The 17159-nt window shown below is 39.5% G+C and overlaps 2 long non-coding RNA genes across 2 annotated transcripts in view; both read right to left on the reverse strand.

The window, feature by feature from the left end:
- LOC129620121 (uncharacterized) overlaps positions 1-17159 on the reverse strand; it is a 255079-nt gene that overhangs the window by 129695 nt on the left and 108225 nt on the right. The window lies entirely within an intron of this gene.
- The window catches only part of LOC129620123 (uncharacterized), a 139119-nt gene that overhangs the window by 108729 nt on the left and 13231 nt on the right, over positions 1-17159 (reverse strand). Inside the window, exon 2 of the long non-coding RNA XR_008698393.1 lies at positions 12163-12253. This is a non-coding gene — a long non-coding RNA (uncharacterized LOC129620123). The remainder of the gene's footprint in view (positions 1-12162; positions 12254-17159) is intronic.

The following is a 17159-nucleotide window of genomic DNA, read 5'->3' on the forward strand; positions in this document are numbered from 1 at the left end:
TTACTCTCACTTTTTCTTCACTAACCCTGATGCAACAGGAATGACAAAACTAGGGAAGTTTCATGGTCTTGGGATTTCAATATCGGTTTAAATGATAATGAGATGTGTGTAACCTTGGGCAAATTACTTACCTTCTCTGAATTCATTTTGTCTATAATTTGGGGTTACCTTTGCCATCCGTCTAGTCAAAGCTATGGTTTTTCCAGCAGTAGTCATGTATGGATGGATGGAGAGTTGGACCATAAAGAAAGCTGAGTGCCAAAGAATTAATGCTTTTGAACTGTGGTATTGGAGAAGACTCTTGCAAGCCCCTTGGACTGCAAGGAGATCAAACCAGTCAATCCTCAAGGAAATCAGTCTTGAATATTCATTGGAAGGACTGATGCTGCTGAAGCTGAAGCTCCAATACTTTGGCCACCTGATGTGAAGAACTGACTCATTGGAAAAGATTTTAATTCTGGGAAAGATTGAAGGCAGGAGGAGAAGGAGATGACAGAGGATGAGATGGTTGGATGGCATCACTGATTCAATGGACATGAGTTTGAGCAAGCTCCAGGAATTGGTGGTAGACAGGGAAGCCTGGCGTGCTGTAGTCCATGGGGTTGCAAAGAGTCAGACTCGACTGAGAGACTGAACTGACTGAGCTATAAATAAAAGCCCTTCTAGACACATCATTCATCCCAAGTAATTCTGTTCTAGTCTATCCACCAGTTATTAGTACCCAAAGAAAATACTGATTAACTCCCAAAGCAGTTCAGATAGGTTATATACTAAGTGACTTCTTGAAAAAAAAAAAAGTCCCTGAAGCATAAAAGAGAAAAAAAAATAGACTTTGAATTATAACAAAAACATCAAGAAGGCAAAACAATTCAGTGGGATTTGATTGTTTGTTCTGGTTGTGAATTAGATATCTATCCAAGTTAGTTAAGAAAACAACCCAGTGAGTTTAACTGGCTGACACTAAATCTAAGGAGAGGTGTGTGCCACTTTCGAACCAGGAAATCTCTGTTCCCTGGTTGTTCAGTTATTTCTGATTCTCACTGGTCATCTCATAAATTCATTTTTTTTTTTTTTTGGTGAAACATGCTGTTTATTTTTTCTTTTTATCTAGTAGTGTTCTCTTTCCCTGAAAACAGCATCACTCCATTCTTTTATGGACCAGTCTCATCACCCACTCAGATTCATGTTGGGAGTGGCTATCTTACTCCATAGCCTTGACTCCTTTCTTACAGCAATTTGACCATTCTTTGGGTTTCTGACCTAACCTGACCACTGTGCTTCTTTAAGACTTTGACTGTGGAAGTGAAAGATAGAATCCTTTTTTTCCTGATGCTGAAAGTGGAAAGATACAGCCTTCAAGCTGTCAGTGGGAGATGTTCTGCTGAGGGAAAAAAAAGGGAGGGGGATGAGAGAAGGAAAGGAAAAGTTTTCAAATGTCAGTCCTTAAGACACCCCTGGAATTGCTCCCTGCTTTTTCAAAATGTCTTCTTTGAGCCTTAAGCTTGCCAAAACTAGTTCAAGTGGGTTTCTATATTTTGCAATCAGAGAGGTCCTGATTGACATAGTAATTTTCACCACAAGAAGACATATGGAAAGGAGTGATTTAGATCAGAGATTGAACCTGGGTCTCTTGCATTGCAGGCAGATTCTTTACCATCTGAGCTACCAGGGAAGTCCCATGTCATCATCATCAGGACTAGAAAAATAATTTAAGTGCTCAATTACAAGTGACATGTTAATGATATCATTTTTAAGTATATTGAACAACTATATATATATTACATATATATATAATTACATACATATGTATATATTTGAAGTATAGTACTTGCTGGGCCAAACAAACACAAGAGTCCTTGCAAATAAACAATAAACAAGGCTTTGGTTTAGTTATTACTACTGTCGTTAAAATGCAAAAACTCATTTGCATTGAGTCAATTGCAAGATGTTAATGAATTTCCTTTTTAGATGCTGTTGATCTTCAGTAAAATATGTAGAAAGAAAAATCCATGTGATGTGTAAAGCTGGATGCATATGTAGATTATAACCTCACAGGACAACATTAGGGACAGTGTGGCAGAGGACATGTATCTACCCATCAGGGAAGGCCATCTGGACCATGTCAAGGGAATACAATAGAGCTACTCTGAAATGACTGGTCTGTCCACCATTCAGACTGATTCTGGGAACAAAAGAAATTAAAATCATTTTCCACCTTCAGGAAAAAATTGGCTCAAACAGCTGGAAAAAAAAAAAGATAGGAGAAACAAAAATAACTACAAATCACTTTTCATGAGAGTCACTTGCTAAACTTGAACAGCTGGGCCTTGAAAGGCTTGGGACATATTCAACAAACGAGTGTTAAATTCATTATGTTCTCACTTCTGCTTTGTGGTAAACCAGTTTGACAAAGATCATCTTCACAAATTGTTTTATTATCAGATCAAGTATGTAAATTGGGGGGAAATGAGTTCCCAAGAAGATAGGAAAGATAAAAGAAAAATTATCTTAAGAAATGTAGAAACACAGATTCATGCACAAAGAATTGTAAAGCAAGATTCTTAATCTTTCTGTTCCATAAGGCCCTTTGGCAATTTTGTGAATCCTATGGGCCCCTTCTCTATCTCAATGGAGAGTAACACCACTTCCCCAATTTAAGTCAAAAATTCAGAAACCCTTATTTCCCTTAACCACAAACTCAAAAATAAGCTGTCAAAAAATTCTGCTAGCTCTGTCTTTCCCTGTCCTCCAATGCTTTCACCCCAGTCAAACCCACCTGATCTACATTACTTCAAAATCCTGCTAACCATCCAGCAACTACCCCATCCTTTCTCCATACTCCAATCTATACATGGCAGAAAAAAACTATAAAAATTCTGATCATGTTAGTTCATTCCTTGCATAAAATACCCCCAATGACTTCACAATTTAATGTGAAAAAAATTTAAATATCTTACTATGGTCTATGAGACCCTACATGATCTGAATTGTGAATCAATGATACCATAGCAATGGCTAATCTTTATTGAGCACCTACACATCTCAGACCCTGGTCAAATTGCTTTTTTATGTCTTGTTTGACATCTTTCAATAATTCCATGAATTGTGTATAATTAGAAACTTGAGATACAGATAGGTTAGGTAATTTGTGCAAAGCCAAATAAATAATATGTGCCAGGTTTTTTATTTAAACCTAAGGCACAAGAGGCTAGGTTCAAGAAAATAAAAAGTCTTGAGTCTGGATTCTTACACACTATACGATTTCACTTCTCACCTCCTCCCATTCCCCTGCCTTTGCTAACATTGTGTGCCAATCCCTCATCTTTCTCTTCTTTGAATATACTGAACTAGAACCTACACTCAAGGGTTTGCATGTGCTAGTCCCTTCTCTGGAATATTCTTCCTTCAGATCTCCATATGGTTGACTCCTCATTACTCAGGACTCAGCTTATTTTAGGCACTGATAGTTGCCTGTCCAAATCTAGCCCCTCTTTTGTCCCTAATTTATTCGTTTTTTTTTCACCTTCTTTGGTCGTTCTTAAGAAAAACGACTCAAGCTCCAGGAGTGGAATCTTAATTTAAAAATCTAAGTCTTAGGCTCTAGGCCAGTCATAGGAATTTCATTTCCCATAGAGGTGACACAATTTTGGCCAATAAGCTGCAATACGAGGTCTGCTGGGAACAAAGAGTTTCTTGCTGATAAAAAAAAAAAAAAGAAAACAAGATTTACAGGAAGAAGCTGTCCCTTTTTACTACAAGACTTTGCCTAAAAGAGTGTGAGGATGGAACACCTAGAGATGATGTGACCATCTCGCAAGCAAGGCAGTAGGTAGAGGCCACATGCTGAGACAGGCATATAAGAACTGATGTTCTCTTACACCCACTAGCCTCTGATAATTAATCTAGAGCCCTTCTACCTGAAGACATATTTTTTTGTAAGACAACAATTTCTTCTATTGTTTAAACTATTTTGTGTTCAGTTTTTTGTCACTCGCAGCTGAAGGTATTCTGGCTGATCCACAGTTAGCCACCTTGCCAGAGAGACCTTCCTAGACCATCTTACAAAATTATTCTCCTCCAGTCACTATCACATTCCCATGTGTTTTTCTTCATAGTACCTATCATCTGAAATTATCCTGTGTATTTATTTACCATTTGCTTTCTTCTCTAGACTGTACCTTCCCCAAGAGGGAAAAAAAAACTTCCTCCACTCTTGTCCATTGCTAAATCTCTAGTACTTCCTGGTGGCTCAGATGGTAAAGAATCCACCTGTAATTCAGGAGACCTGGGTTTGATCCCTGGATCTGGAAGACACCCTAGAGAAGAAAACGGCAACCCACTCCAGTATTCTTGCCTAGATAATCCCATGGACAGAGAGGCCTGGCGGGCTATAGTCCATGGGGTTGCAAAGAGTTGGACACACTGAATGACTAACACTTTCCACACTTTCCAAATCTCTAGCACACAGAATACTGCCTCACTCTTCCTCTTAAAATCTGTGACTTTAGAAAATTTTTTAATATCTCTGTGTCTCAGTTGGATTAAAGATAAAATTTATTAATTCATGGCAAGTGCTTTAAAAAGCATTACCACATTGTTAATGCTCAATAGCTTAGTTATTGCTATTGCTATTATTAGGCACCTAATAAATATCCATTGAATGAATGAGAATATAAAACTGAATCTCAAGTGATGAAATCACCCTCTAAATTGGAACATAATAGGAGGACCTGTCTTACTCAAAAGAAATACATTTTTAAGAGAAAAGAGGAGCAGTGAAAAGAGGTCAAGAACATTAACCTCTACATAGAAATCTTCATTTCCTGAAGAGAGAACACAGAGTATTAATAACAACAATGGTGGCCATTATGGAGCACTCATCATGGTGCAGGAATTAGATGTGAGCAAGACAGGTGAGGTGCCTGTCTTTAGCCAGTGAACGAGTCTTCAACTATCCATGAATAGCCCACACATTTTATTTGGCTAAAAACTAACTATACAACAGATGCTCATATATCATTAATGAAATTTAATCTCTAAAGCAACAAGGAAACAATGGAGGAAATGACCCCTTTGACCTACTTCTGAGGACAAGAATAGACCGGTAAAGTCAAAGAAATGTGAATCTTAAAAGAAAGTGACCATGTTATCCTGAATTTTATTTTTTCTGAGGACAGCAAGAATTGTACACTCCATGCGAATGTCTTCAAAATGTTTAGAGAAAAGATATGCATTATTCATGGCATGAGAATCCTAAAGAGATTATGACTCAAAAGTGTTATGATGTTCTCAAAAATGCAATTTTGAGTGCAATTGCAAATGATAAAATAAGGAGAAGAGTAGAAAGAAAACCAAAAAAAAAAAAAAAAGTAGCTGAAGATATTTTTAAAAGAAAAAAATACAATTGCAAAGTATCCATCTCCATCTTACTCATCATCTTGGTAAATGCAGTGCCAAGAACCTAGCAAAGAGTCAAAAGGTATTGTCAAATGAATGAATAAATGAATGAACAAATGAACATGGAATATGAGAGTAGTAGGGCTAGACAGACTCATATCAGAAAGATTAAGGTCTCAGATGAGCTGAGATTTGAGAAAAAAATTAAAATAGCTAAGTGTTTTATGGTTTTATTTGGAACAAGAGAAGGCCATAAGTTTGAGCTAATAATATAATACTGATACAGTGTTTTTCAACCTCCAAAACTCAGATAAAACACTATTAGGAAGAAATTGAGGCCTGGCAAGACTTTCTTGGTCAGCACCTAAATGCAGGCATATCTTCTGATGATAATGCATTTCAAACGACATTATGAAAATAATTTTCAATTGAAGTCTCTGGGTGTTAAGAAGAGTATTAGAAGATTAGGACTAGATGAAAAAGCCAAAACAGTGAATTCCCAAAATCTGAAATGAGGTGAGCCATGGTTGATTCCTGGTGCGTTGTGAGTGACTGGTCAAAAGAGCAAATACACTCACATTTCTCCTTTGATATCATCATTAACCAGATAGGTCACTACTAATCTGGTAGATCATGTGGGTTTACACAAGAAGGTTTACATCATTCATGTGTAAATGCCTGTGAGACAGTCTGAAATACTAAGATTTGGAAACTAGTTTAACTTGATAAATTAGCCATTGGCTCCATAGATATACCCTTATATCCTCGCAGTAAGGTGACTCCTCTGATCACCTTGCAGCTGCTGCTGCTAAGTCACTTCAGTCGTGTCCGACTCTGAGCGACCCCATAGATGGCAGCCAACCAGGCTTCCCGTCCCTGGGATTCTCCAGGCAAGAACACTGGAGTGGGTTGCCATTTCCTTCTCCAATGCATGAAAGTGAAAAGTGAAAGTGAAGTCGCTCAGTCATGTCTGACGCTATCAACCCTATGGACTGCAGCCTACCAGGCTCCGCTGTCCATGGGATTTTCTAGGCAAAAGTACTGGAGTGGGGTGCCATTGCCTGATCACCTTAGCTAACAACTATAACAGCTTTCCCCCCATGTTAAGTCACTTCATTTATGTCTGACTCTTGAGACTCCATGGACTGTAGCCCACCAGGCTCTTCAGTCCATGGGATTTTCCAGGCAAGAATACTGGAGTGGGTCCCAATACCATTCTCCAAGGGATCTTCCTGACCCATTTCCCTCACCTACATCTATTATTTTCATCTTAGTTTATTTTTCTCTCCCAAACACTCATCACTCTCTAAGGTACTCTATATTATTTATCTCATATATTTTCTATCTTCTCCAAGTAAATGTAAATTCCCCAAGGATAAGCATTTTAATCCATTGTGTTCACTGCTTTATCCTCAATATTGAGTATTGTATCCCGAGTACTCAGTGAATATTTTCTTAACTGAATGAATAAATGAATGATCCTTGAAATATTGAGTGTTAAGTATAATAATGAAGAAGGATATAGGCCCACTGAATTTTTTTTGAGGGGGAGTCACTTGTGGAACCTCAAAATACATTCCACAAAGAACGGAAGAAAAAAAGAGCATTTTTAGCCTAGGAGAGAGGTGATGTGAGGGAGTAGGAAGAGGATGATATAAGTTGTTTGACATGGTAGAAATCTTCAAACATCTCAGGACTTTATTATGAAAAGGGATTATCCTATTGTTTCTATTTCTAAATGATCAACTGGTATAAATAAATGGACTCTACAGGTAGGTTTCAACTCTATTTTACATAGTCCAGGCTTTCTAATGATGTCCTAGCTGCCACTGAGGAGGCACATTTCTCCTTCTTGAAGTTTTGAAATGAATGAAAAATCCATGAGGGTGATGGTAAGACTAGATAATCTTAATACTGTGTCAGACTATGATATATTTATTCTATGAATAAAATCATACAGCTTCCTTGTACTGAATGTATCATTTGGACAAATGGGTACAGAGAATATATTTACAAATGAAGCAGAATAACTAAACTCAATAGCTTGCAAATATGAACCTTGGTAATTTTTCCAGCTTTCTAAGTAGGAAAAGTTTTAAGACCAGTAAGTGCTCCATTATATGAAAAAAATTTCCCAATTTCTCTCTCAATTTTTGGATACTAATCTTCTGTGCCCCTCTTTCCTTTTTTCTCAACACGTAAGTTGTAATCACTGTAAAATTACTGACTCATGTTTCTAGAATTCCCTCAGTTTTTCCCCAGATTTAACTGAAAAACAAAGGCTAAGAGGTGCTGATGGAGCATCTCCTCTTGATATACAAAAAAAAAAAAAAAATGCAGATTTGTAAAAGAGTCGTATGCTAGTCTAGTGTCAGTCACTCAGTCATGTCCAACTCTTTGCAACTCTATGGACTGTAGCCTATACAGTCCATAGACAGGGGCCTGTATCAGTCTAATTTTCTTGATTACAGTTTCATATGTAATACATTCATCGCCTGTGATCATCTTTTCCCTTCAGATCTAGGTAAAATTGAACCAATTCCATTCCACATCCTACTGAAAGTCCAATGTGAGCCTTAAGAAGAAAGTAAGGTGGGGATGTGTATTTGGGATGAGGAGGGTAAGTTCTTTTGTTGCCACCAAATTCTTACTTCTGCTAGATTATCTCAGCATGTGGTCCATCTCATAGTCTCCACAAACTCCCAAGTTCTACACAATATCTACCACATGAATGCATCAGCTCCTTTCCTTTATTTCCACCAGAAAACAAGGAAACAAAGAAACAAAAAGTGTTCATACATATATTAATAGATTAGTGAAAGTATTAGTTTCTCAGTTCACTCTTTTTGATCCCATGACTATAGCTCACAAACCTCCTCTGTCCGTGGAATTTTCTTGGCAAGAATACGAGAGTGGGTTGCCATTCCCTTCTTCAGGAGTTCTTCCCAAACCAGGGATCAAATCCTGGTCTCCTGCATTGCCGGCAGATTCTTTACTGTCTGAGCCATCAGAGAAATCAGGTAATATTAATGCAGTAGCATATGTAAAATAGATAGCTAGTGGAAAGTTTCTGTATAACTCAGGGAGCTCAACTTGGTGCTCTGTAACAACCTAGAGGGGTGGGATAGGGTAGGGAGTAGAAGGGAGGTTCAAGAGGGAGAGGACTTATGTATACCTACGGCTGATTCATGTTGTTGTACAGCAGAAACCAACACAACATTGTAAAGCAATTATCCCATTAAAATTTTTTTAAAAGGAATGTTCACATATTCTTTTTAGTAAAGCAGACTTCATAGAAGTTTTGGAATAACGGGGAGTTTATATTATAAGAAAACACACATGCACACAACACACATACACACATACCCCTCAAAATGGAATATTAGACATCTTTCTTCAAATGTGCCTTTCCACTAAGTGGGTCCCAGCTTCTAAAAAGTTTTATAGGTCTCCCCTCTTTGTTTTCCTTCACTCAGAAATTCCTTCTTATTTTTAAACAGAGCAACAGAGCAATATGGCAATGTTAACATTTATTAGAAATCCACCAAAAAAAAAAAGGCATCTTTGATATTTCCTTTCCTTATTCCCTATAACTAAACTGTCCCCAAATTTATTTTTGTTCTTCAGACGTCACTCAGAATGAACTTTTCTTTCCTGCTACCTGTTCTACAGTCTAAATCCACAATCTACCACACCATTCTCTCTGTCTTCCTGCAGCGTCAATCAGTCAGTTCAGTCACTCAATCATTGTCTGACTCTTTGTGACCCCATGGACTGTAGCATGCCAGGCTTCCCTGTCCATCACCAACTCCTGGAGCTTGCTCAAACTCATGTTCATTGAGTCGGTTATGCCACCCAACCATCTCATCCTCTGTCATTCCCTTTTCCTCCTGCCCTCAGTCTTTCCCAGCATCAGGGTCGTTTCCAGTGAGTCAGTTCTTTGCATCAGGTGGCCAAAGTATTGGAGCTTCAGCATCAGTCCTTCCAATGAATATTCAGGACTGATTTCCTTGAGGATTGACTGGTTTGATCTCCTTGCAGTCCAAGAGACTTGCAAGAGTCTTCTCCAACACCACAGTTCAAAAGCATTAATTCTTCAGCACTCAGCTTTCCTTATGGTCCAGCTCTCACATCCATACATGACTACTGGGAAAACCATAGCTTTGACTACTACCTGACCAAACACATGGAGCTATATTTGCTCATACTCCTTACTTAAAAGTTTAAAATGTGCTGGCAATTCTTAACTTTCCACCCAAAGTTTAAGAAGCCTCTTATACTTAGACCAGCTCTGTCTTACACAGGTCTTACAGCTCACACAAAGCATCACCATTGCCTATACCTTCTTGCCTTTGTTCTTGATATATTCACATTCTATGGTAGTTCCCTGTATCTTCTTTGTTTATTCAAATCTTACCCATGTTTGAAAATTCCCCTCCCAATTCCATCCCCATCTTATAGATTTTAAACTTAAACTTCTCTCTCCCTTCATCATACAACTGTTCAGACAGTGACACATGGGTAAGAATACAACTGCTTCAAAGAATTTTATTTGTTTGCTTGTATGCTTGTTTCCTAAACTTGACTTGAACTCATAGGAATAGAGAAGATTCTATTTTATGTGTCATTGTGTCCTATCACAGAGCTAAGGCTAAGTAAGTCTGGACATATAGAAGCTATTTGGGTTTATTGAACCCGATGGCAGCTAAGAACTTAGGCTGGGGATGGCCATCACTTACTCAGTGTGAGATATCAAGGAAACTTTTAAAATTTCTTCAGGGTTTTGTTTGTAAATGTGAGTAACTGGGTCACCATGAAGATTAAGTGATATGAGACATACAAAGCACTTGAGCATAATGTCTTCAGCATTTTCAGTTCAGTTCAGTCACTCAGTCGTGTCCGACTCTTTGCGGCCCCATGGACTGCAGAACACCAGGCTTCCCTGTCCATCACCAACTCCAAGAGCTTGCTCAAATTCATATCCATCAAGTCAGTGATGCCATCCAACCATCTTATCCTCTCTCGTCCCCTTCTCCTCCTACCCTCAGTCTTTCCCAGATTCAGGGTCTTTTCTAATGAGTCAGTTCTTCTCATCAGGTGGCCAAAGTATTAGAGTTTCAGCTTCAGCATCAGTCCTTCCAATGAATTTTCAGGACTGCATTTTATGTTTGGCATTTTAGCCAGACAATTTTTAAGGATCAAGTAAAAACCGCATTTGAGGCAATCTACTCCCAACAATCAACATTCAGAAAACTAAGATCATGGCATCTGGTCCCATCACTTCATGGCAAGTAGATGGGGAAGCAGTGGAAACGGTGTCAGACTTTATTTGGGGGGGGCTCCAAAATCACTGCAGATGGTGAGTGCAGCCATGAAATTAAAAGATTCTTACTCCTTGGAAGGAAAGTTATGACCAGCCTAGATAGCATGTTAAAAAGCAGAGACATTACTTTGTCAACAAAGGTCCATCTAGTCAAGGCTATGGTTTTTCCAGTGGTCATGTATGGATGTGAGAGTTGGACTGTGAAGAAAGCTGAGAGCTGAAGAATTGATACTTTTGAACTATGGTGTTGGAGAAGACTCTTGAGAGTCCCTTGGACTGCAAGGAGATCCAACCAGTCCATCCTAAAGGAGATCAGTCTTGGGTGTTCATTGGAAGGACTGATGCTGAAGCTGAAACTCCAATACTCTGGCCACCTCATGCAAAGAGTTGACTCATTGCAAAAGACCCTGATGCTGGGAAGGATTGGGGGCAGGAGGAGAAGGGGATGCCAGAGGATGAGATGGCTGGATGGCATCACCGACTTGATGGACATGAGTTTGGGTTAATTCCGGGAGTTGGTGATGGACAGGGAGGCCTGGCATGCTGCAGTTCATGGGGTCGCAAAGAGTCGGACACAACTGAGTGACTGAACTGAACTCCCAACACATCCACTTCACAAATAAGAATATTAAGTTTCAGAGAAATTAATTAAACTGAAAGACTAGATTCTTATTCTAGGAAAACCAGCTGGTGACTTTCTCAAGGAACTTATTGGCTGGGGCTGACCAATGACCCCAACTCCTGACTCAAAGCCCATTGCTCTTTTTGCAACTTTCCAATGCCACTAGGATTAATTTGGAAGTTTAGAAACCTTCAAGTGATTGACAAAAGTTTTACATCCGAGGTTGTACTTGGAGTATCATGAAAAACTCTAGAGAACGGCTTTTAAGATGGCTTTAGATCATTTTGAAAACATTTTAAAAATTGATAAAGAATTAAAAGAAATTATCTGTATTTAAAAAAAATAAGAGGACACAATTGTTCTCCCTTTGAACAAAACAAAATGGATTTTAATATTTACCCTCTCAAAGCTTATACCTCCAAAATACCATCATAAGTTTTTTAAAGTACGTGTGTATGTGTGTTCACGCTCTAAAACACCAACAAAAGTGTCTGCACACAAGCATAAACATTTGCTTGTTGAGTGGGGAAGAGAAATCTACATCACCTGCTGAATTGTTTTCTACACTGACATCCTAACTCTTGATAACCCCAGAGCTGACAAGGCTCCACAAAGAAAATTGAGTAAATTCAGGCAGAATGTCAGTTAGAGGAGTCCCCTGTAGCTCACCTCTTACAAAGAAGAATTTGAGACACAGTGGGATCCAGCTGTATCATACATATCATCTTGGGCCAGTCCTCATTCTCTCACCTACACCCATGCCTTTTCATACACATACACACACACACACACACACACACACACACACAAATGCACATACTTGAAAACCTCCAGGATATCTGCCCATAGAAACTGTATAATGGTTGTTAGAGCAGAGTCTCACTGGGAAACTGATTCATTTCTTGGGAATTCTGAAAGAGAAACAAAGCCTGTATCATCTATGCTCAGACCTACAAGGAAATTTTAGAAACTAGCTAGCATTTACCAAATACTTTTCATATTCCTTCTATTTTTCCAGGGAATCTAACATGGACAGTATTGTTTACTTCTGTTCTATGAACAATTCTGTGTCCATATGCTGCCATAGGACCCAAGAGATGCTCAAAAATACTTAGCAAATGACTTCTAAATGAACTTGTCCAAGGTCCCACAATAAGTCAAACTAAGATGATATTGACTCCAAAGAACATGTTCTTTAGCTATAAACTATACCACCTCACAGTGTGTTCAGTTGCTCAGTTGTGTCCAACTCTTTATGACCCCATGGACTGTAGCCCACTAGGCTCCTCTGTTCATGGGATTTTCCCAGCAAGAGTACTGGTTGCCATTTCCTTCTCCAGGGGATCTTTGCAACCCAGGGGCTGAATCCATGTCTCCTGCACCTCCTGCATTACAGGTGGATTCTTTACCACTGAGCCACCAGGCAAGTCCCAGAATTGTATGCACAACCCCAGCATAGTCAAAGAAAAGAAAACTATGTTTGTTGGTTTGTTTTTTCTGTCAGGCTCTACTCATACCACATCTCACCCCCTGCTCCAACTGAAACTTTAAATGGGAAGGAGAGGTGGGTAGATTGTGACAAAATAGTCAGTGTTATTATACATTCAAAATAGTTATTAAAAACATATTGATGGAGGAATGATTCATGATTTGGATAAGAGTACCGCAAGGAGATCCAACCAATCTATTCTGAAGGAGATCAGCCCTGGGATTTCTTTGGAAGGAATGATGCTAAAGCTGAAACTCCAGTACTTTGGCCACCTCATGCAAAGAGTTGACTCATTGGAAAAGACTCTGATGCTGGGAGGGATTGGGGGCAGGAGGAGAAGGGAACGACAGAGGATGAGATGGCTGGATGGCATCACTGACTCGATGGACGTGAGTCTGAGTGAACTCCGGGAGTTGGTGATGAACAGGGAGGCCTGGCGTGCTGCGATTCATGGGGTCGCGAAGAGTCAGCCACAACTGAGCAACTGAACTGAACTGAAGCTAAATATGAAAGCAGCAAAACTGTTTTACCCCAAGCATTCTTCTTAACTTCTACTTTTTTTACATATCAGACAACAGAATCTACAAAGAAATATTTATACCCATACAGCAGAGTGTGGAGTTGAAAAGAGATTTTCACAGAGCACTGTGAAACTCTTACAGGCCCCCTCTCTGGAATGTGGCAACCTTGGACAGCTCCAGAACCTGTCCAGGACTCCTGAGCAATACACACAGCTGCTCTAGCGGCCGGAGTAGGAAAACAAGATGAGGTCAGATTCCTCTGGGAACCTTTCAGAATGGCCTCCACTTGGTTAAAAAATATCTGAAGGTCATATATAATAATCTGGCACTCCTGTGGAAAGATTGCTTGTGGTCTGCTGGTGTGAGCCATAGATATTAGGCTCCAGATTATTCACCACAATGTCCCCAAGGCCTTTTTTACAGTAGAAACTCAGTAAATCCTACTTCTCTGCATCAATAACACAATACTAATTAGACAAATGCAGACGAGAAATCTGTACTTGCCTAGAAAACTCTGCTTAGTATTGAAGAACACGATGGTCTGAAATTAGGATCTCACTAAAATGTTTCATCAGGCAGACCTAGTTTTGCTATAAATAAGCTAGCTCCCACATGTATCTGAAACTTATTTATTCCTCCCCCAAATTGCTGGCTGGCCATAACAGAGTCATCACAGTAACATAGACTGGATCTTGCGCAGACTTCCTCCTGAAGCACATTCACCAAATGGTCACAAGATTGTGGAATGTTAGGAATGACATTCAGTTCAACCCTCTCATTTCAGAGACGAAAAAACTGAAGTCCACAAGTTCAAATAATTTACCAAAGGTCACGCAGGTAAGTGCATCCTGTTTTTCCATCCTGTTCATTCTCTATTTTCATACCACTCCCTCTCAGCCTGCCTCCCCTCTCTTCTCTGGCCATGGCCCTTGTTTCACTATAGCCCCAGCTGTAGACTACAAAGGAGGTGACAAACCCAAGCAACCCTCTTCCTGCAAGCAGATTCTCACCGGAAAACTGGCGCTCGGTGCCTTGGCAGAGAATTGCTAAAGCAGGAGCAGAGAAATGGCCACCATCTGGACAGTGTGTTGCTTGATGCCAAATGGGCCCCAGCCATGGGGAAGGAGGAGAAAGGAAGGGTGTCACCCGACCGCACACATTTATTTTCATTTTGAGGGGATTTGTTACTAACCACGCTGTTTGAGAGGAAGCTGTTGTAGGTGGTTCTGATGGCTGACAAATGTGTAGGCAAGGATAAATCAAGGTGAGGGGTAGCCAGGCAGTTTGCAAATGATTTGTGAGCCAGAAATCGTCAGTGGTATCTGATTACTCTGTACGAATGAAAAGATGCATTTTTGAAGGGTAAAACAATATCAATGCTTTCCCCTACGTATACCCCTCTCTTCCTTTTTAGTAGGCATGAGAATTTCTCTGACAGTACCTGGAAAAAAATCTCTTTTTTTAACACGGGCTTCCCTGGTGGCTCTGTGGTAAAGAGCCAGCCTGCGATGCAGGAGATGTGGGTTCTTCCTCACTGGGAAGATCCCCTGGAGAAAGAAATGGCAGCCCACTCCAATATTCTTGCCTGGGAAATCCCAAGGACAGAGGAGCCTGGCGGGCTACAGTTCACGGGGTCACAAGGGTCGGACACAACTAAGTGACTAAACAATAACAATCCACCAACATTTCTCTCTTTTTCATAAATTTTAATCGTATTAAATTTTTCTATGTTACGGCTATGTGTCCCACCCGTGAAAACCACCCTGATGTACATAATGGTTTCCACTGGTCAATTAGCAGCATCAAAGTGGCTGCAGAGGTTTTCCTCTTAGCAATCCTGATTTCCTATGTACATATTGGTTTGGGCAACAGTGTTCAAGTAATGTGGACTTATTATTGTTCATGTTAATTATGAAGATAGCTTGAATGAACTACACGACATTGAGGGCATGAGTGTTTTAAAGTGTCCTTCCCACTTTAAGAATGAAATTGGATTTTCAATCGTATATCCAAAAAACATCATCTCCATTGTTGGGCATTTTAGAATTTGTAAAGCACATTCACATATGTGATGCCATTTTAATTTTGACACCAATAATCTGATGTTGGCAATTATTCCTATTTTATAGAAATACTAAAAAGCTTACCAAATAGAACTCAGTGCCTGAGAAGCATTGTGGCATGTGGATCAAGAACACACACTGGAATCACACACAAGCAGACTTGGATCCCAAAACCTCTTGTGACCCAGGACAAATTAATGAACATCTCCACATTTCAATAGTAGCAATTTCTGCCTCTAAGACTCATGTACATCCAAATAAGGTAATAATAGGAAGATCCTTGGCTTCCCAGGTGGCTCAATGGTAAAGAACCGGCCTGCTAGTGCAGGAGACAGGGGCTCAGTCCCTAGGTCAGGATGATCCCCTGGAGGAGAAAATGGCAACCCACTCCAGTATTCTTGCCTGGAGAATCCCATGGACAGAGGAGCCTGGAGGGCTAAAGTCCATGGGATCTCAGAGAGTCGGACATGACTTAGCGACTGAGCATAAGCTTGAGGAAGATCCTTGGTGTGGAGGCACCTGTTTATGCCTTTTCCCTTTCTAAACTAACTTCGGGTCTCATGCTTTTCTATTATACAATGAAAACTTCCCTTTCCTCTTTTTTTTTTTTCCTGACATCTTTATGATCAGTGAGACACTTTCTGAGATATTTGTAAGAGATTATGAGAATAAAACCTTTACCTATGGAACTCAGCCCTGAGAAATAACAGAGAAAAATGTATGCTCCAAACTTGAGCTAACCAACCCAATCAACACTATTATTAATGGAACAAAATTGGAATCAGACATAAATTTTTAGCGTATTAAAGCCTCTATCTCCCAAACTTAATGTGCTCATTTTCCTTTTATTTTTTAAAGGGCTTTTAGTCTATCACCATAAATTACCAGAAGGTAATGTTTCTTTTTTCTGTTTTACAGTGATTTAAATTCATATTTAGTAAAAGTAGGCCGCTCATAACCAAAATGCTGAAGTCTAATAAGCTTCTTCTGTAATGATTTTTATCTTATTTGTTGCTGCAGTAATATGAAATATAATGACGAAGCCAAAAAAATTAAAAAAGGCAACTGCTACAGCTGATTCATTCAAAGTCTGTTCAAGCTCGAATGAGAGCCTCAAGGCAAAATCCTCAGTACTTGGGAGTATCCTTTTGGTTCATCAGGATTCAACGTCTGTGAATTAAAATCTGATGCTTTAATAGTTAATTCTCCAGTCAAGAAGAAAACACTGCATCCTTGCTAATAGGAATCCACTTGTTATACTGTGTGTGTCTTTGAATACAACCTAGGGTGGATGACCACATGATTTGATTACTTTTTAGCAAACCATAAGTTCTACTCTCAAACTGCAGGCAGAAAAGATTTCCTTCTCACTAGAAAGGGATGTTGCTGCCCACTTACCATGTTTTCTTCCATGCAGAGAGTGCTACGTTATTGTGACTCTTCTAGGCTCTCCTCTCCCCTTCACTCCTTCTTCCCAAGGAAGTAGGAATAATGCAATGCGTTATTCTTAAAGGGAAAATCTGGAAAGTACAGTCCAGGCTTATTCTTCCCATTTTCTCTTCAAGAAATGACTTTTTTCCTGTAGCCTGTAATCTGGCAACATCTGACACCAAGGACATAGAATATTGTTTCATAGCTCCAAAAACATGTGATGCATCTAGATAGAATTACCGAAACCTGGCAATTTACCAAGTGATTACAACATTTTTTAAAATGGGGTATAAAATTGAGGTTGCTTTACAAT

Source organism: Bubalus kerabau, chromosome 9 (assembly GCF_029407905.1).
Source record: "Bubalus kerabau isolate K-KA32 ecotype Philippines breed swamp buffalo chromosome 9, PCC_UOA_SB_1v2, whole genome shotgun sequence".
In the NCBI taxonomy this organism is placed as follows: Eukaryota; Metazoa; Chordata; class Mammalia; order Artiodactyla; family Bovidae; genus Bubalus; species Bubalus kerabau.